Here is a 20,983-nt window from a genome sequence, read left to right as displayed (position 1 = left end):
TCAATTCTTTTAATAGCTCTGGGAGCCCATAATAGACACAGTGTTTCTGGTGTGTTCTGAAGGTGTCCTGCTTGATTTCTTCCTGGTGTCAGCCATTGGACCCCAGGCACTCTGTCTTTGTACATTTCTTGTTATTGCAGATGTCAAAAGCACAGCTCTGCCAGCATGTCCTCCCAGGCCCTCTGGGCTGCAGAGCTGCAGTTCTACCTTGCAGTTGTCTGTGGTGAGAGTGCCACCTCTGTCCTTGCAAAATCTCTGAATGCTCTAGGTGTCCTCCTGCTGCCCTGACAAGAGGATTGGGCAGGCGTTCTGGCAGAGATGCTGGCATGCCTGGCACTTTGGTCACTTCCCATGCTGACTACTGCTGGTCTTCTTTACTCACTCAAGATCCTAGGTCTTTGGGGCTGGCAGAACAGCATGGCAGGTGGAGTTGCCACCTGCAGTGCCGGCATCCCATGTGCGTGCCAGTTTGAGTGTCAGCTCCTCCACTTCTGATCCAGCTCTCTGCTACAGGCTGTCAAAGTAGTAGAGGATGGGCCAAGTCCTAGAGGCCCTGTGCCTGTGTGGAAGACTTTGAAGAAGGTCCTGGATCCTGGCCATCTGGGGAGAGAACCAGCAGATGGAAGAACTCTCTCTGTCTCTCTGCCTCTGCCTCTCTGTAACTCTGCTGTTCATATAAATAAATAACTCTTTGTTAAAAAAATTCAAAGTCTTCTTTTGACTTTCTCCCAACCACAGGTCTTTGTACATATGGCCCCTACAATAACTTTGTCACCATTGCCCTTTCTAAAATTAATTATCTCTTGCTAAGAAAAATGGCTGGAGCTAGGTCAATCTGAAACCAGGAGCCAGGAGCTTCTTCTAGGTCTCCCACACAGGTGCAGGAGCATGAGTGCTTGGGCCATCTTCTACTGCTTTTTCAGGCCTTGGCAGAGAGATGGGCTTGAAGAGGAGCAGCCAGAACTAGAACCAATGCCCATATGGATGGTAGCACTGCAGGCAAAGGACTAATCTAGTGCACCATAGTGCTGATCCAATGTTTGCTTTTACATCTTCATATTTTTTCAGTTGTAATGACTGGACTATTGCTGAATAAGTTCCTTTATATCTGATGGAAACCCTACTATGGCTCCTATATTATAATGCTGAATACTACTTATAGTCAAATACTATAATTTATAGCATAATGTGTGCATTCCTTTTAACTTATTTTCATTTACTACTCTCACCTTTATACATTATCAGTATTCTCCTATAGGCTGATCATCATACTATGAGCATCACATTACCTTGATTTGCTTTTTCACTGTTACATAATCAACTTCATCATAAATTTTATGAACTCCTGGCAACTTTCCTGTTCATAGGTTCTCAGAACCCTCTTTTGCCACCATATTCAATTCCCTTTTCAGGTGATATATTTTAGCCATTTTTGGAGCTCCAGGTGATTTTAAAGTTATGTTTAATTTTGAATTTCAAAAATATAACTCTAGATATAGTACATTTACTTTATCATTATCATTGGAATTGGCATGGAATTCATTTATGTTTATTTGTAAATTTTTAAATTTTTCATTATTGTGTAACTGAAATGGACTACTTGTCTCTAAAATCCGTTATATATGTATACATAATATATAGTACTGGCCGGCACCGTGGCTCACTAGGCTAATCCTCCACCTTGCGGCACCGGCACACCGGGTTCTAAATCTGGTGAGGGTGCCGTATTCTGTCCTGGTTGCCCTTCTTCTGGGCCAGCTCTCTGCTGTGGCCAGGGAGTGCAGTGGAGGATGGCCCAAGTGCTTGGGCCCTGTACCCCATGGGAGACCAGGATAAGTACCTGACTCCTGCCATTGGATCAATGCAGTGAGCCAGCCGCGGTGGCCATTGGTGGGTGAACCAACAGCAAAGGAAGATCTTTGTCTCTCTCACTGTCCACTCCGCCTGTCAAAAAATAAAAAATATATACAGTACTATATATTATATATATATATACACATAGTCACTTTATTATGGTTCTTATCAAATGACAGTTTTACCCACTGTAGTCACAAGTTAAGAATTTCACTTCCCCCAAGACAACATTTTCTCCTCTGTAAATTACCAAAATGCATATTAGTGATAAAAATTTAAGTACTTTTAATATAAAGTGAATACATCAAGGGTGAGCATTTGACCGGTAGTTAAAATGTTCATGTTCAAATCTGAAGAAAATGTGTTGAATTCCTGGCTCTGTCTCCTGACTCCAACTTTCTATCAATAAAGACCTGCTAGTTATGGCTCAAGTAATTGAGTTCCTGCTATCATGTGGGAAACATAGATTGAACTCCCAATTATTTTTGTTGATTCTTGTTCTGCCCCCAACATTTTGCAGGCATCAGGTATTTAGGGGAGTTTATCAGTGGATGAGTGCTCTCTCTCTCCCTCTCTCTCTCTCTCTCTCTCTCTCTCTGTGTGTGTGTGTGTGTGTGTGTGTGTATCTACATTTCTGTCACTCTGTTTCAGGATATTTTAGGAAATGTAAAGAGATAATACCTCAAAATATAGCATTCTTGATCCCACCTAACTCTTGATGGCCTAAGTAATTTCATTTACCTTATTGTATATTTTTGTATTTCTCTAATTTCTCATAAATTTAATTTTCTCAGTAAGCACTCTATAGCAATTTTTAAGAAGTTTATAATAATATTGCATATGAAAAAATGCAGCCAGGATTTTCAATATTCTGAAATAATATGAAGAATAAAATGAGAGAAATATATATGAATATGTTTATATAAACATGTGTTCTTTTTCCCACTAATTCATGTAGTGTACAAATACATATTGAAAACCCACACTGTGTAAGACATTATTGTACTAGGCTCTGCAAATAAAACAAATTTTCTGTTCTTATTTGGATTAGAGTCTAGTGGAGAGGAAATTAAAATAAAATTACAACTCTGAATTTAGATGGATTTAGTAAGATAACAATTTAATGATTACATAATAAAATTCAATCCACACTGGGTCTAGGGAACATTTTCCTGAAGATAACATGAGTGGACTGAGACATAAAGGATTAAACATATCAGTTAAGAAAAGAATGAAGAATATTCCAACCAGTGTATACCACATGCTGAAGCTCAGCTGAAATTTACTTGTAGACAAGATGAAGTAAAAATTGTTCTTTAACTCCTTACATGAGACAATCAGACACTAAAGAGAAAACCTGTATTTATCACCAATTTTCATAATAAAGGGCCTGAGGCAAAGAACACAATATATGAAAGATAAAAGAAAGTTAAAGTAAACTCTCAAATTCTGCAGCTCCTAGCAGAGAGATTCCAGGCCCTGTCACAGGGAGAGGGAACTGAGGTGTATTGATGTGATGAAGCTGGGTATTCTGGAACATCATGTCAGTGAGCTATCATAGGGAAATCTGGAGAGGAACAGAGTAATGAGAAAGAACACTGGAGACATTTGGAGGGCCTTGTTTGGATGTTTAGTGGAGTCATAAACAGTGCATGCCCACCAAAAAAAAATTAAGATTATGGGTGTGACATCTATAAAGATTAGAGGAAATTCTTCCTTGTGCCCATAGAGAGCTGAGATTAAACATCCATTCTCAGCAGCCAGACTGAAAAACTCCCAAGTCATGGGACAATAATTAGAGTAATGAGAAAAGTTTTTGCCTTAGGACTAGGAATTTAGACATAGGCTGAGCATGGTTCTGATCCACACAACAAATCATGAAAGCAAGACTAGAAAAGATCAAGCTGTATTTAAGGTGCTTAGCTGATGAAAAAGTAAATCTCAAAAATGATAAGTAGAAGTGTGGAAGATATTTTTTAACACTAACTTAACACTCATAAAGATATAACTTACAGTGTCAGAAATCATCACTGTACTGGATAAGCATTAATGTAAATGCATAAGTTTGAGACTGTGACGCTCTTTGATAAAACTTCAAGTGAATAACAGCCCACCAAATGGAGACAGAGGAAAGTTCTGAAGGAAAAATGGCAATTTTTCCTGGATTAAAGTATATTATATTTTTATTGTATCACATATAATGTAGTATAGTTACTTCCAGATGGACTCTAATGAATTAAAATCATATACTATCATTGGTAAAACAGCTGTATCATAGCAAAACAGTTTTAGTTAATAATTCCTTCTGAAATAGATATAAAACTAAATCATAAAATAATTTATTAATCTAAAATAAAGTAGAATCAAATAATAAACTATGAAATTACACCAGGTTGATTTCAGATAAGCTGAACTACAATAATATGTAAGTACCACACTAACACTTAAAAACTGAAAAGTGAGGAACATGAGCCTTACCAAGGTTAATTTCATAGCCATACTCTCATAAGCAATTAAAAATTAATTTCAAAATTATGAGTTCAATTACCCAAGAAGATATAATAATTCTAAATAGTTATGCATCTAATAAAGTCAAATGCATGCTATAAAATAAGATAGTTTAAAAAATTAGAAATATCATTTGAGATTCCAGTACTTCTCATTCAGCAAATGACAGAACAAGAAGAAATACAGTAAGAATATCCAATTCAAAACACTACTCTCAACTAACCATAGAACACTTACCAAACTGGATGTCATAGAGCATAAAACATACACTAATAAAAGGATAAAATCAAATAATATGTTATGCTTTTTGAATACGAACCAATCAAATCAGAAAGAAATAACACACACAGGAATCAGGAAAATATTCAAATACTTGGAAAGTAAGTAGCACACATTGCAATAAACCTGAGTCCAAGAGCAAGCAGACAGAAAGTATTTCACTGAATTGAATACAACATAAGAGAACTTGTTTAATGTAGCTATCAGGGCACATTAATGAAAAATTTTAGTGATAAATATCTGTAGAAAGGGGTTCAGAAGTTTTTTTAAAGAAAAAACACAATGAAAAATTTTGAAGCTCTTGATATTAGTCTGAAATCAATGAACTTGATTTCCAACTAAAGACACTAGAAAAAGAGGAGCAACTTAAAGTCTCAGCACCAAGTAGAGAGTGAAAATAAGTATCTGCTGTGATCTGAACATACCATTTAAATGCCAAAACATAATCATGGATGGTGTTATTGCCTGATAAAGCTGTAAGGTGCTCAGGCAGGATCAGAGGCTTATAAAACAGACACAGTGAGCATCTTTACCCTTTATCCACCTGAGGATTCTGGGAAAAGCCATCTAGGAACCAGGAAGCAGGCACCCAAGAGACCCTCAACCCTGTCAGGGCTGCTTCCTGAGACTCTTACTTTAAGACCCGTGGTGATTTCTTTGGTTTATAAGCTGCAAAGGCTATGATAACTTCCTACAGCCATCCCAATCAACTACAGCAACCAAGATACAATCAGTAAAATTTAGCGCCAGGAGCTGCAGCACCTCCCACAGGGACCCCAAGGCACCTCTGGCCTTAGCCACCTCAACCCTGGCACAGCTCCCCGATCTCTGTTCCAGGAGCAGGGTCACCAATACCACTGAGGAGAACAAGGCCAGCCCCACAGGGAAAAAGGTGGAGCCTGGGGCTGGAGTTACTGCTGGGTACAGGGACCTGTGGCTGTGAGGGCCAGGTGGCTCCCTGAAGGACCATGTCCACCAAGGCCAGCGAGTGCACATCTGGTGTACTTCTTGTTGCTATCAGAAGATTGCCCACGTGTGATCTCCTCCTGAACCTTGCTGGCTGTGAGGCCTCAGCCCCACGCATAACTCGGCTCGCCCCTTGGCTGCCTAGAATTAATCTCAGCACCAAGCATGACCCACAGCACTGCACAGTGCAGGACATGGCAGTGAGCATGGCCTCAAGGTCATGAAGGTCCAAAAGCCGCACCACTGACCCTGAGCCAAGCAACCTAAATGTGCTTGTCTCTCTTAACGCCTGCACACCAGCCTGCTTTCATGACCAACTTCATTGTGATGGAAGAAAAACATCAGTAAAACTGAAGAAAAAATGGGAAAAGCCACTGTAACAAAATCATGTGTGGAAATAGTGAAGGTGATAAACATCTATCCACTCAGGTTGATCAAGAAAAAGTGAAAATGCACAAATTATGAATGAAGAAAGTAATGTGATATTAGTACAAATTCTTGAGATATTAATACAGATTTTCATGAAGAACCATGCTAACATAAGTAAAATAGACAAGTTCCTTGAAAGATAAACTCAGTCAAGAAGAAATTCACCACCTGTATTAACCAATATCTATAAAGCAAAATACAGTCAGAGTTACAAATCTTCCTAGAAAGCATCACCTGGCCCAGATACCTACACTGATGCATTCTTCCAAGTGTTTTAGAAGGGAATAAAAAATATAATTCTACATGCTTTTCAAAAGATGAGGAGGAATACATCTGAACTAATCCTATAATGAAAATATTATCCTGAAAAACAAACACAGTGATTGAAAAAATCAAATTTCCTCATGAGCAGTAATGTAAAAATCCAACCAAATTTTGAAATAATCAAGATATTCTCATATAGGTGAATGTATGAGTGAACTGTGTTGTATCATACAAAAAATAGTTTATTGCTAAAAGGAAATGAGCTAACAAATCATGAAAACACACAGAGGAATCTTTGGTGTATTACCAAGTAAAAGAAGTTGACGTGAACAATTATACGTGCTCATCACTATGTGACATTTCAGAATGGCACAATTATGAATCTAGTAAAAAGATTAGTTGTTGACAGGATTGTAGAGGGAAGAAATGGGTGACTAGGCAGATAAGATTTTAGAGTAATGAAATGCTGCATAATAAAATGATGGACACACATTATTATAACTTTGCATGAATTCATTAAGTTTTCAATACAAAATCCTAGTGTCAATTATGGATTTGAGGTGTTAATGATGTATCAAATGTAATCATAACAACTATACTACACTGGTCAGGTTCATATTAATAAGAGGAGTGACTATGCCACTGTGGCAGCAGATATTTTTGGAAAATCTCTGTACCTTCCTCTTAATTTTAACATGAACCTAAGATATCGCTAAAGATAAAATGTATTAAAAATTTGGGACATCAGTCTCTCTCGGCTCGCCCGTGCGTGGCTGGGCGTGCCGCACTCTCCCTAAAGGTGGACCTCAAACTCCAGCAGCTCGAAGTCTGGGCCAACCTCCATGGCCAGGTCCCGGGACTGCTGGACTGGGACATGGGGAACGAGGCCTTTCTGGCCTTCACCACATCGCACCTGCCTGTGGCCGAGCAGAACCTTGCCAGGTACAGGCTTCAAATAGTCGAACCACCAAGGTTACCTTTGGAGAAGAAGCCCCATGCTGACAGAGATGGTCCAGAGGTTGAGCCCAACCTGTGGATGTGGGTGAACCCCAAGATCGTGTACCCACCGGGAAAACTGGAAGCCCAAGGGACTAGCGAGAAGAAGGAACTGGCGGGCGCGGTCCCTCGCCCTTGGCTGCCCTGCCATCAGGAAGATGCCTGCTGCCCTGAGGCTGCAGGTCCGGTGCACTGTCTCCGTCACCAAAGCACTTTTCGTCTTCCCCCAGCAGCTGGGAGCTCATGGAAGAGGAGGAGGCCGAGGACCAGGATGACAGCTCCTGTGTGGCTCTCCCGTCCCCTCACAAAAGGGCCCCCCTCCAGAGCCGGAGGCTTCAGCAAGCCAGCAGCCAGGAGGGGAGGCTCTGGCCCTGGCCCCTCTCAATTACTTCCACCTAATTGCCCTGGCATTAAGAAACAGTCCCCGCCGTGGCCTCAACATGCAGCAGATCTACAGTTTCACTCGACAACACTTTCCATTTTTCCGAATGGCTCCGGAAGGCTGGAAGAACACCATCTGCCACAACCTGTGTTTCTGAGACAGCTTTGAGAAAGTGCCGGTCAGTATGCAGGTCGCGGCCATCACCCCATCCCGCTCCTGCTTCTGGAAGTTGACTGAGGAGGGACGCCACCGCTTTGCCGAGGAGGCCTGCGCCCTGGCTGTCACCCAGCTGGAAAGTATCCAGCAGTGCATGAGCCAACCAGATATGATGCTCTTCCTCTTTGACCTTTGATGCCGCAAAGCGAGTCCCCTGCCTTATTAGTTGCCCCCAGCAGCCTTGTGTGGATATGTGTGTGTGGTCTCTGAAGACGGGGTGAAGGGCAGGGGTGCAGTTCCAGCTCGGTGTGGGGAGCAGCCCATGCATGCTACCGAGGCAGTGGGGCAGCTGCTGGTGTGCAGACCCAGATGCCACACTTGTCTCAGAGGAGGAGAGTCCTCGCCCTTAGCCAGACCTGAGCGAGTGCTCATTTTCTGGATTTTGAAGATAATCATGGGAGATGCTGGCTTGTTCAGGCAGCCCTGGGAGCACCACCTACTCGTTCAGCTAACATTGTTAAGCTGCTACTTAACGAACTCATAGGGCTGCAGGGCCCTGGGACAGTTTCTGCTCTGCACTGTGGTAGCTGAGACAGGGGTAAGGGCAGGTGCCATGGCAGCAGAGGGGGGCAGTTTTAGGGAGAGGCTACCTTTGTTTGGAAGTTTTGATCAATAAAGGATAATATGAAGAAAAAATTTAGGACATCAAATTCAATCAATAAGCTAAATACATGACTAAACAGATGGGATATATTCCAGGAATGCAGGGCTTGTTTAACACTAGCACAATGATTAGTTTTATTATGGTATTAATAATATGAAAGATAAAAACTGCAGGGTTACTGTTATTTCACTCCTATTGGGGATGCCGGACACCCTGGTGCAAGACTCTCTCTCAGCATAGAAATAAAGGGCTGAGTTCAAGAGTGTGCAAAGCACAAGTGGATTTATTGCATAGAAAGGAGTACAGACTCCCGAGAGAGAGGAGGGGCTCAAAGCTGGGAGTCCATTATCAGAGGAGTGAGCCTGTTTTTGAGTTTTCAGTTTTAGCCTTTACCACTATCCATGAGATGCTTTTTTTTTTTTTTTTTTGGGGGGGGGACATGCAGAGGTTCCTGTTTTAGGACTGCACCCTCTACTTGGGTCTACATTTGGCTGGTCCATTGGCCTGTATTCCAAAGGGCAGAACATCTTTGGCCCACATTGTGACATATGGTTGCTAGGCAGGGGGTCTTTCTTTAAGGTTCTGAACACACAAGCTTTTTGGTGAAAAAATTTTCTGTGGCTAACGTAGGTGGGACTTGGCTCATGTGGGCCATCAGCATTAAATACCTCATCCTGTTTCATGGCCTGAACATGCAGGTGAGTGCCTGTGAGATGGGATAACTTCAGTCAGAGTAAAGGTAGGTCTCAAGATGGAATCTGAGTTCCTGTCACTGGTTTCTGCCCTTCCCAAGGCCTGAGGCAGCTTTCCTAGTCTATCCATGGCTGGGTAGGGGTGTCCAGTCCCTATAACTCCTCAGTGGATAGAGGCCTTTGACAAACTTAATCTTTCCTGACTTCACAAATCTCAGGAAACTTAAAATACAAGAGGACTTCATCAGCATAAGAAAGAGCATGGATAACAAACTCCAGAAAACATAATTAATGACAGAAATTAAAATACTTTACCTATAATATCAGAAACAAGATAATAATTTGTTTTCACTACTGTTATTCATTGTTGTAGTTACGATTATAGTCAGTATGCTGAGGCAATAAAAATAAATAAAACCAATCAAGTTGAAAGGAAGAAGTGAGGATCTCTATTCACAACAATGACCACATAATAGGGGTGCAAATTCTCCATCTTCAAACTCTCACTTGTAGGCCAGCTTTAGGCTTTAGTAATAAAGTTTTATTGGAACACAGATATGCTCATTAATTTACTTATCTATGGATGCTTTAATACTAAAGTGATAAAAAAGTTGTCACAAAAATTGTATTGTTACAAATCAGAAACATTTACTATCATTAGTAAGACAGTAGTTTAAGAGAGGAAACAACTGACAACCTTTGGTCTATACAAAAATTCTGATGCATAAGCCAAAATTGTAATGAGCAACAAATGAGTTTAGTGAAACTAGAAGATAAAAAAATCAATACAGAAAAATAAAATACATTTCTATGTACCAGCAATAGTAATCAAAATTTTAGAATCACCACTATTTCATTTAAAATATAAAATATATATCTGATGAAATATCGACAGATCTACAAAAACAACTTAATATTCATATGAAATTAAATATTTCTAAGTGGAAAGAGACATTTTACTCAAAAAAAAATCAGGATTTATCTTAACATTACCTTATAGACTCAACAAAATCTCAATCCCCTTCCCAGCAAGCAATCTGATTATTTTTTAAAAGAACATGCTGATATCAGCTCATGGGAAAGTAACTCTGAAAAAATTAATAAAATTGGAGAGATGACTATAAGAATTATAAATTTATACTAATCTAAAGTGTGACAGAAAAATGGAACACAAAAGAAGATCCATAAAAGATTGAAACACAGTGAACAGGTTTTCTACAGAGTCACAATTGCAATGCAGGGGAGAAAGTATAGTCTTTACAATTATTGTGCTGGCACAATATGATATTAATTTCCAAAAGAAATTTCCACTAACAAAAATGTAAAAAATTCATGACATATCTAACTGCAGTATGAAAACTATAATACTTGCAGGAAAAAATCATAGAAGATTTTTGTGAGTTTAAATTAAGTGAAGATTTCCTAGATATGACAAAAAATATAATCTATAATTGAACAAAAAGGATAAATTACCCTACCATGTAGGCTCTTTGTGATTTTTACTTTTATTTCCCTGATGACTAGTGATCCTCAATTTTTTTTCATGTCTGTTGGCCATTTTTATTTCTTCCTTTGAAAAATGCTTGTTCATGCAATTTGTCCATTTTTTAACTAGAGTGTGTTTTGTTGTCAAATTTCTTGAGCTCCTTATGTATTCTGGCTATTAATCCTTTATTGGATGCATATTTTAAAAATATTTTCTCCCATTCTGTTGATTACCTCTTCATTTTGTTATTTCATTTTTTGCACAGCAACTTCTTGCATGATGTAATTTCATCTGCTTCTGGGATCTTACCCTAGAATTCTTTGCCTAGGCTGATGTGTTATAGACTTTCCTCTATGTTTTTCTCTAGTAATGTGATGTTTTGGGTATCAGGTTTAGATGCTTGATCCATTGTGAGTTGGATCAAACTAGTTTCAAACTTCAGCATGTGAAAATCCAACTTTCCAAATACCATTGTAGAAGAGGCTGAATTCATCTTTAAAGTATTATTTACTTACTTTCTTATTTATTTATTTAAAAGGCAGAGATACAGAGAGAAAAAGAGAGGGAGACAGAGAGAGAGACATACACAGAGAGAGAGAGAGAGAGACAGAGAGAGATCTACTAATTCTCTCCCCAAATTGTTTGGCTGCAACTGCCAGGGCTGGGACAGATCAAAGCCAGGAGCCTGGAGGCTCTTCTGGCTCTTCCACATGGGTGCAAGGGCCTAATGTGCATTAGCACAAAGGTGATTGGAAGTGAAACAGCTGGGGCTTGAATCAGCATCCATATGGGATGCATAAACTGCAAGTGGAGGCTTAACCTTCTATGCCACACACAGTGCCAGCCCTGAAGAGACTGAATTCTACCAAACTTTAAAGGAAGGACCAATCCCCACTCTTATTCAAAACAATTGAAAGGCATAGAATCAATCCAAACCCATTCTTTGAGACCAGCATTACCTTAATTACAAAAGCAGAGAGATGCAATAAAAAAGAACTATACGCCAATATCCCTAGTGGATCCTGATGCAAAAATTCTCAATAAAATAGTATCAAATAGAGTCTAGCAATACATCAACAAGATTATCTACCCAAGGTAGAATTTATTGCAGGGATGCAGATTTACATATGGAAATCAATAAATGTGTTATTTAAAATCAACAAAATGAAAGATAAAGCCGTATGATTATCTCAATAGATGCAGATAAACATTTGACAAAATATGACATCCTTTCGTGATAAAAATCTTTAAAAATTGGGTATAGAAGAAACACGCCTTGACACAATCAAAGCAATATATGACTAAACCACAGGCAGCATCATATTGAATGGGGAAAAGCTGGGATAAATTCCACTAAATCTGGAGCTAATGACAACCATTTTCACCATTATTTTCAATATACTTCTGGAAGTTTTAGTCAGAGACATTAGGCAAGAAAAAAAATCAAAGTGATAAGGAGGAAGTACAATAATCCCTGTTTGCACTTGATATAATTCTTTATATAGAGAAACCAAAAGACTATTAGAAGGGCTGGCAGTGTGGTATAGCAGGTAAAGCCACAACCCAAAGTGCTGGCATCCCAGATGGGCTCTGGTTCGAGTCTTCGCTGTTCCACTTCCAATCCAGCTCTCTACTATTGCCTGGAAAAGCAGTAGAAGACAGCCCAAGTCCTTGGGCCCCTGTACCCATATGGGAGGCCTGGAAGAAACTCTGGCTCCTGGCTTCAGATCAGCACAGCTTTGGCTGTTGTGGCCATTTGGAGAGTCAACCAGCAGATGGAAGACCTCTCTCTGTCTCTCCCTCTCATTATTTATAAATCTACATCCCAAATAAATAAATACAGTCTTAAAAAAAAGAAAAAGAAATAAAAGACACAAAAATTGGGAAAATCTCACATGTTCATAGATTGGAAAAATTAATATCAAAATATCATACTACCCCAAGTAATTGATAGATTCAAAGCAATCCCAATCAAGACACCAAGGACATTCTTCACAATTATAAAAAACATGATCCTAAAATTCATATGGAAAAATAGAAGACCCCAAATGCTTAAAGCAATCTTAAATAAAAATGAAGCTTGAGGCATCACAATACCAGATTTCAAGGCATACTAGAGGGCTGTTATTATTAAAACAGCCTGGTCTGGAACAAAAAAAGACATGTTGACCAATGAGACAGAAGAGAAACCCCAGAAATGAACTCACATATTGGCAACTAACTAATATTTGACAAGGGAAATAAAATCACTCCCTAGACAGAAAGATATTTTGAAAAATGAAAGAGGAAGCTATTTTGGAGAAGAATTTTGTGTTCAGAACAATACTACTGACAGGTTACATAAAATGACATTGAAGAAATGACCTCTAATTTTATAGAAATAAGTGTTAACTTGGAGAGAACAAGCTTTGACAGGATTCTGGGATTGGAAATTACTGGAGTAAAGGGAGGTGATATTTAAGGCAGTGAGTAAAGGTATTACTGCTGAGTGACATAGTCATACATGATCAAATTTTCCTTCATCTGTGTTTTCTAATCCTTAAATAATAATTATGAATTATATTTGCAACAGTTCACAGTTTTTAAACTGTGAAATGAATATGTAGCACTAAAAGGCAGACCAAGGCACTAAATGATACATTTCTAAAGTTAGAGAAAAAAAGGACCTCTTGACAATTCCCATATAGGTAGTATATGTACTAGTTATCATTTTGTTTAGACTTCTAATACCACAGAAAGACTGAAAAATCTCAAAGGCTTGGTACACATCATATAATTGTATACTAGTCAAAGATAAAAGTTCTTAATCATAACAAATTTTGAATTGTTTATAAAATAAGAGGAAAATGTAAAAAGTAACCTATTTTGTAATTAAAGTTTTGAAATTTTATTTCAACTCCCTCTTGAAAAATGCTGTGTTGCACACATTGTTGTCTTTGAAATGGGTAATGGCATGCATGCATGGTATTCTGAACAGGAAGATTCACTGCATTAGCAGTTCTTGTGGGCCAAATTCAGCTCCTCGCTGTTTTTGTAAATAAATTTTTGTTGGAATACAACCACATCTATTTACTTATAGCCTATACATATTTTAGGCAACAACAGAGATATTATGGTTCATAAAGCATAAGGTATTTACTTTCTGGCTCTTTACAAAAAGGTTTGCCAGAACTAGGCTTAGAAGATCAAAGACCCTTTGATATGTTTTAAAAGGTTTTATCCATCATTCAGAAATGTTACAGAGTATGGAACATTGTACACAATCCCTCAACAATAGTCACAATAATTTGAGTGTCTATCATTTGAGCATTAATGCACTGGGAGCCAAACCCAAAAATCTCATGATTAGTCACTTTTTACAAACAGATCAGAAAGCCAGAGTAGCATGAGGATTTTCTTTGTACATCAATAGATATCTCAAATATTAACTAAATTTATTAAGATGTGCCATCAAACCAAAGGCTTTAAATATATGGTAATGGTGTAATAATCAGTATACTATAGATCTATCCTCATTTTGAAAATGAATGCATTATACATTATTTTATTGATTGGCTATTAGACTACCTCCAACTTAATGATTTTGCAGTATCCTTAATGTTCTTAGTTACACATGTAATATATGTATGAAATATTTTAAGCAATGTAGGCCTTTTTATATTACATATATTGTCCCATTATGTTATATATAATACATTATAAATGGCTTTAACATAGATGTGAATATTAATGCATAATATTTCTTATTTTCTTTAGGATCAAATTCGAGGGAAATAGTTACAAGGTAGAAAGGATGATATATTTCAAATTTGAGCATATCTTACTAATGCACCCATTTAATTTACCAACAGTGTATGAGAATAAACTTCCTCATGTTTGTCAACCCAGTTATTGTTTTTCAATAAAGCATGATCATTATGACCAATATCATTATCAATATGAAAAAATGATAACTGATTAATAATTAATTTTTGGTCCTCTGTATGTTTTTATTAAAGTTTATTTGTTTATTTGAAAGATACAGAGAGAGAGAGGGAGAGACAGAGAGAGAGAGCTTCCACCCACTTTTTCACTCCTCTGATGGCTGCACTGGTTAGAGCTGGGCCTGGCTGAAGCCAGGAGCCAAGATCTCCTTCAGAATGAGTGGCTGCCACATGGGTGGCAGGGGCCCAATCACTGGAATCATCTTTTACTGTTTTCCTTAGCCATTATCAAGGAGCTGAATCAGCAGTGGAGTAGTCAGGGGGCAGGGGATATGGCATAGGAGGTTATGTCTCCACCTGCAGGACAGGCATCTCATATGGGCACCAGTTCAATTCCTGGCTGCTTCACTTCCCATCCAGTTCTCTGCTGATGACCAGAAAAGGCAATGAAAGATGGCCCATGTGCTTGGGCCCCTGCATACACTTGGGAGACCCAGAGGAAGATCTTAGATCCTAGCTTGGGATCATCCCAATTCTGACCATTGTGGCCATTTGGGGAATGAACCAGTGGACAAAAGACCTCTCTCTCTGTAACTCTGCCTCTTAAATAAATAAATAAATCTTGGCCGGTGTCACGGCTCACTAGGCTAACCCTCCACCTTGCGGCGCTGGCACACCAGGTTCTAGTCCCAGTTGGGGCAGATTCTGTCCCGGTTGCCTCTCTTCCAGGCCAGCTCTCTGCCGTGGCCAGGGAGTGCAGTGGAGGATGGCCCAAGTCCTTGGGCCCTGCACCCCATGGGAGACTAGGAGAAGCACCTGGCTCCTGGCTTCCGATCAGCGCCGTGCACTGGCTGCCGTGCGCCGGCCATGGCAGCCATTGGAGGGTGAACCAACAGCAAAAGGAAGACCTTTCTCTCTGTCTCTCTCTCTCACTGTCCACTCTGCCTGTCAAAAAAATAAAAAAATAAAAATAAATAAAATAAATAAATCTTAAAAATATGTAGAAAAAAGAACTGGGGCAGCCAAGATACAAACTGGCACCCATATGCATTGCAGATATCATAGATGGTGGCTTTGCTATGACACTAAGTTGACCTCTCCTTTATGTTTGTATTTTTAACAATTTAAACCTCTTTAAATTGTGAAGTTCATAGTACAAACTACAAACATCTTTAGATGTTTTCACATGTTTGTTCTGGCTTAACTTGCAGCTTGCATGTAGCAAATTTTAATTCTTAAAACTTGAGAGCCATAATGAAATAGATCTGCTATGACCTTTTTTATGAAATGAATTTTTCATTCCATAAACTCCACATTTTTCAGGATTTTTACAACTGTTGTTAACCTGTTTATATTTTCATAGTATGAAATCATTGGTGTTCAATATTTGCTTTTCTTGAGTTGAAACCTAAATATTTGGAGAAAGAAAATTTATTATGGCAAATTAGGTACAGTTTTTATGTTTGAGATATTTATGTGTGTTATGTGTATTCTAAATTGTATAGCTTCATGCCTCCTGCTTTTGAAGCAGTGTATGGTGAGCACTTGAGAGAGACTATTAAGTGTTTGAATGTGTATTTTAATATAAATATGTAACTTCCATTTCACTCCATGTAGCTAAGTGATAATTCACATGTGTGGTTATCCTATTAATAGTGGGCTTTATAATTCTTTGAACCATTCATAAATAATAAATTTGTACTTCTCCATATTACTAATGCTTACTTCTCTTATAGTTATTCCTGTTTTGTAAACACCAAACACATAAACTCTTTTCTTGTTGCTTTAATTTTACATTCTTATGTAACATTTGATGCATACAAAAGAGTACAGTTGATATGTTGAGATATAAAGCACAACAAGTTAGCACTCTGAACCCATCACTTGAGATCAGCACTGTATTTGCTTTGGCCAACTGCTTGTTCTCTTATTATATATAATATGTATATACATATATAAAATATAATTCATGTATATAAATTTATGTGTGTAAATATATGTGTATAAATAAAATATACCATATATATGCATATAAGTATATTTATGTAATATATATAAAAACCTCATTGCATTGGGAAAAATTTTCTTAACTGACATTGATTTTCTGTTTATTTCTATTTTACTAAGCTGGCATGGAAAGGGATCTCAGCATTTATCCATTCCTCCCTTTATTGGCCCTTACCAGGAGCGATGTATTTGTAAAGCAAAAGCTGCATTCTCACCTGCAAACATAAAATGAAGCATGAAAGGAATCTTTTCTGTAATGGAAATAAGTCTGGGAGACATCTGCTGGAAAGGAATGAAAAGCACAAGTGAGTTCCATCTCTTACAGAATCCAGTGGGTTTTACCACTTGAAATGCTCAGTTTTCATGAACTTACAATGTCAGCCGCAAACAAATGAGAACATCAGCCACAACACCCATTTTATACTGTATCAATTTGTGCGGGATGGAAATTTCAAAGTGTATTTTTGTCAAAACAAAGTTGCTACCAAAATTGTTCTTAAACATCTAAAAAAGAAACCATCTAAAATCTTGAATTGTGTGTTTAAAATAAATATTTGGGTGAATTTTTACAATCTGCATTTCAGTGACTCTGGGCAAGTATAATAAATCCCTGTAATTCCATAGCACATGGTTTCAGATCAGCACAAAACCAGAAAATCAAACAGCCATGTACACATCAGTAAATCCATTCAAGAAAATGGCCAGGCATGGAGCAGGGAGACACCAGGACCCTGTCTTGCAACACAGACTTCGGCACATAGGAAAATCTGTAGGCAGGGTCTGGCAAGGTGAGGCATCCCCCAGCTGCAGGGACCTGCTGGGAGGCCCAGATACCACGGCAGCCCTGAGAGTTGTTGGATCTAATCTCAGAGCCTGGACCACACTGCTGACCTTGGTGCCTCAGCTCCAGCCTCTGAGGTGGCTGGCCCACAAGGTGGCTGACAGTCCAGGGCGCGTCCTGTGTTCCCCAGGCCAACCCACCTCCCAAAGCCAATGCACCACTGAAGCCCAACCCTTCATGGGGCTTCACTTTGATGTGGCCAAGAGGAGAGGGCCTCTGTGCACCCAGCACCATCCAGAATGTGAAAATCTCAGAGTCACTTTGCAGATCCACCTCTAATCATGGCTTTGCTGCCAAGATCCACAGGCAGTGGCCAGAAACCACAAACCTGACCAGAGGCACAAATGCCCTCTGACTCAAGCCCTGGAGCTGGGTAGAGGGCAAGGAGAGGAACCTCTGAGTGCTGCTGGCCATGCTGCCCAAGCTGCCCATGCTATAGTGGAACTGGGCAGGCAGCCCCTGGGTGCCGTGACTACATGAGAGGTGGGGAAGAAGCTGTGACTACATGAGAGGCGGGGAAGAAGCAGTGGTGCTGCATCCTGCTGGTTATGAGCTGGACACGGCCACGGGGCAGATGAAGGAGCCACTGGTCAGAGAGCTCTGCAATACCTGGTGAGAGTTCCAGAACCAGAGCACCTGGCCCCTCTTCCAGGCTGATAATGGTGGTGAGTGCACCAGGCTCTGGAGGCTGAGGGCTGCCAGTCTGAGTGTGGCACTGCCAGCAGCAGGGCTTTTGAGTGTCCTTCCCTCCATCAGCCAAGGACTCAAGGAGAAAGCATTCACACTCGGGCGTGTTGTCCTATTTTCCTTTTCCCTGCCCCAAGCAGAGGTGCGGGTTGCTCTCTTCACTTCTCAAGCTAGGGATCACCCCCTTCTGGGGCCCCTCACCACCCAGGGTGTAATGTGCCTCATGACCATCAACATATCACTGAATGGTTTTCTTATGGAAAAGCTGCAGGAGCCCAAGGAGAAGCAGACAGGCTTTCTTTTAAGGATTTCAAAAGGTAGATTTGGTTTGTCATGTTCTTGCAGTAGCTGATCATCTTCCTATATCTTGGTTGAAAGAAATATCAGAGTTGGCATTAACTGAAAAATGCAAATATTTTTAAACTAAAAGATTAGTATGCTTCAGGGATAGCTGTTTTATTGATTTCATGTTACCATAGTAAAATATATCTTCTTTTAAACACAAAATGATATCAAAAGCCTTTCAATGATGGCATGCCATCATTTGCTAGCACACCCTAATCTCAGAAATATATGAAAAGTTCACATCTTAGACTGGAAAATGTTAATTTGTATTGAAATGTCATGAAACTTTGAATAATAAGAATGATGTAATATTTATGGGGATTTTAAGCTTGAGTGTTTGAAAGTGGAATGTTTTTGCTTGTTCTGAGTTTGGCTATGACTCTGGTTTTAATTATCCATGTGCTATTGTTTGCTGGAGTTTATACGTAATTCTTTCATTAATATATTTCAACAAACCATGCTTTTTTCTCCCAAACTTTTCACTACTCATTGTTTCCATTAGTTTCATTCCTATTCTTTATGATCCATTTTTTTTTTCACTGATCCAGTTTTACTCTGTAGGTCATATTTCCCCCACTTTTATACTCTCAATCACTATGCTAGTTGTGGTAACAATTTTCCATCCCTTTTGTGTGTTGTCACAGTAATTCTTAAATAGTATTTCTCTCTTCTGATTTCTAAAAAAATTAACTGTTTTCTCTGTTTAAATATTTTTAATCATTTATGTTATACAAAGGTTAAAATTCCTTAAAATGCCATGAGGTTTTTTATTTTCTAATTTTATATTTGCTCTATTTCATTGTTATTTCAGGAACTGTGAAGGGAGTGCATGGCAATTTGTTTTGAATTATTATTTTCTGGGATTTTGTCTTAGCTCCGGTGTCTTATTGACTCACTTTTCTTGACCACTTGTGTATCTTCTCCTTAGTTATCAAAGATAGCAATAGCCTTGATCTCTTTTTAAGCAAGAAAAGAAAAGCATTAAAAGACAGAGCATGTAGTTCACTTGGTCAGATGACCACCTGTGGTTTGTCTTGGTCTTTGTGTACAATTCTGTTTGCTCATTAATTTCTTCATCTTGCCAGAACTCAGCAAAAGAGTGATTCCATAACCATGTTCCTGTATTGATTGGGACTCAGAGTAAGGAAGAAGAGAAGTGGAGGGGTTCAAGAAGCTAATGTTAAATGCTGTGTAGGTAAAAGATGCTGGGAAGTTCTCTAACCAAGCAGATTATTCCATATGTAAGGCTATAGGGATTGTAAGTAACTGTAGAATACTTTGCACAATATATCAAGTTCTGTACTATCATGATCAGTATAAGATGTAAAAGCACTTATTTTCTGTGTGTCTGTATGTAAATAAATTCTGATAGATTAATTAACATTCATATATTTTATAGAATTACTTCATCAATTTATTTTAAAGAAGCATCATTTTCGGGGCCAGCGCTGTGGCTCAGTGGGTTGACACCCTGGCCTGGAGCACCAGCATCCCATGTGTGCACTGGTTCTAGTCCCAGCTGCTCTTCTTCCGGTCTGGCTCTCTGCTGTGGCCTGGGATGGCAGTGGAGGATGGCTCAAGTCCTTGGGCCCCTGTACCCATGTGGGAGACCTGGAGGAGGCTCCTGGCTCCTGGCTTTGGATTGGCATAGCACCGGCCATTGCAGTCATGTAGGGAGTGAGCCAGTGGATGGAAGACCTCTTTCTCTCTGTCTCTACCTCTGTCTGTGGCTCTGTCTTTCAAATAAACAGAATAAATCTTAAAAAAAAGAAACATCATTTTCACTTGTATGGAAAGGGGAATAACTGTTGTACAGTGAAAAGGAAATTCATTCATCAATGAAACGTAAAAATATTCAGAAATCATTTACTGGAATATTGTATGTTGTTATGTGTTTGATTATAGATGACACAAATACACCGTCTATATTCTGTTTTGCTTAAAATTTCTGCATGTGTGACTTTATTTTTTCCTTATAACCCCAATTATTTTGGTATCATAGGATGGAAAATGAGTTCTATATTGGCCAGGACATGCTTAGTTTTCCAGTTCTAAATATTCAAATGTTATAAATAACTTTAGAAATAAATATATTTATTTACTATACTAATGCCTTTCCAAAAATTTTGTAAACCTCTATCTTCTTTTGTATATACTGATAATACCTCTGCTACGCTACTGGAATTTACAGCTGTGTGTAATGCTGAAGAATTGAAACTGTCTTGTTCATGGCTTACAGGACTAAGCATGGCAACTTTACTGGAAGCAAGGTATATACCCTACATACATTATATGACTCTTGCAAAAGCATGTATTGATATGGAAAAGTCAAGTAAGTGTGAATTATGATGCTTTCTTAGGTGAAAAGAAGTCAATAAATGCTAATGATTTAACAGTCACAGACATTTAGAATTAGAGGGATCTTAGAATGCAGCAATTAATTTTTATGAGAACATTTATGCATTTATTTTTGATATAAGGTCAAAATATTTTATTGAGTATAA

At 38.8% G+C, this 20,983-nt stretch overlaps 1 long non-coding RNA gene and 1 pseudogene across 4 annotated transcripts; both read left to right on the top strand.

Annotated features, from left to right (window-relative positions):
* The first annotated feature begins 7,092 nt into the window (after positions 1-7,092).
* On the top strand, positions 7,093-8,880 carry LOC138848385 (forkhead box protein R1 pseudogene; annotated as a pseudogene).
* A 64-nt stretch (positions 8,881-8,944) lies between these two features.
* Positions 8,945-20,760, top strand: LOC138843251 (uncharacterized). Of its 4 annotated transcripts, none has more exons than XR_011386142.1 (4): positions 8,945-9,196; positions 14,433-14,460; positions 16,785-18,451; positions 19,565-19,695. It is a non-coding gene; the product is annotated as an uncharacterized lncRNA (long non-coding RNA). The 4 variants fall into 4 exon arrangements; XR_011386143.1 differs by lacking the exon at positions 14,433-14,460 and adding an exon at positions 20,719-20,760 and having other exon boundaries at positions 8,948-9,196; positions 16,727-18,451; positions 19,565-19,670; XR_011386144.1 differs by lacking the exon at positions 14,433-14,460 and adding an exon at positions 20,671-20,750 and having other exon boundaries at positions 8,948-9,196; positions 16,727-18,451; positions 19,565-19,670.
* Positions 20,761-20,983: the final 223 nt, after the last annotated feature.

The sequence above is a fragment of the Oryctolagus cuniculus genome, unplaced genomic scaffold (genome assembly GCF_964237555.1).
Source record: "Oryctolagus cuniculus unplaced genomic scaffold, mOryCun1.1 SCAFFOLD_57, whole genome shotgun sequence".
NCBI classification, from domain to species: Eukaryota; Metazoa; Chordata; class Mammalia; order Lagomorpha; family Leporidae; genus Oryctolagus; species Oryctolagus cuniculus.
This window is presented reverse-complemented; position numbering and strand designations above follow the sequence as displayed.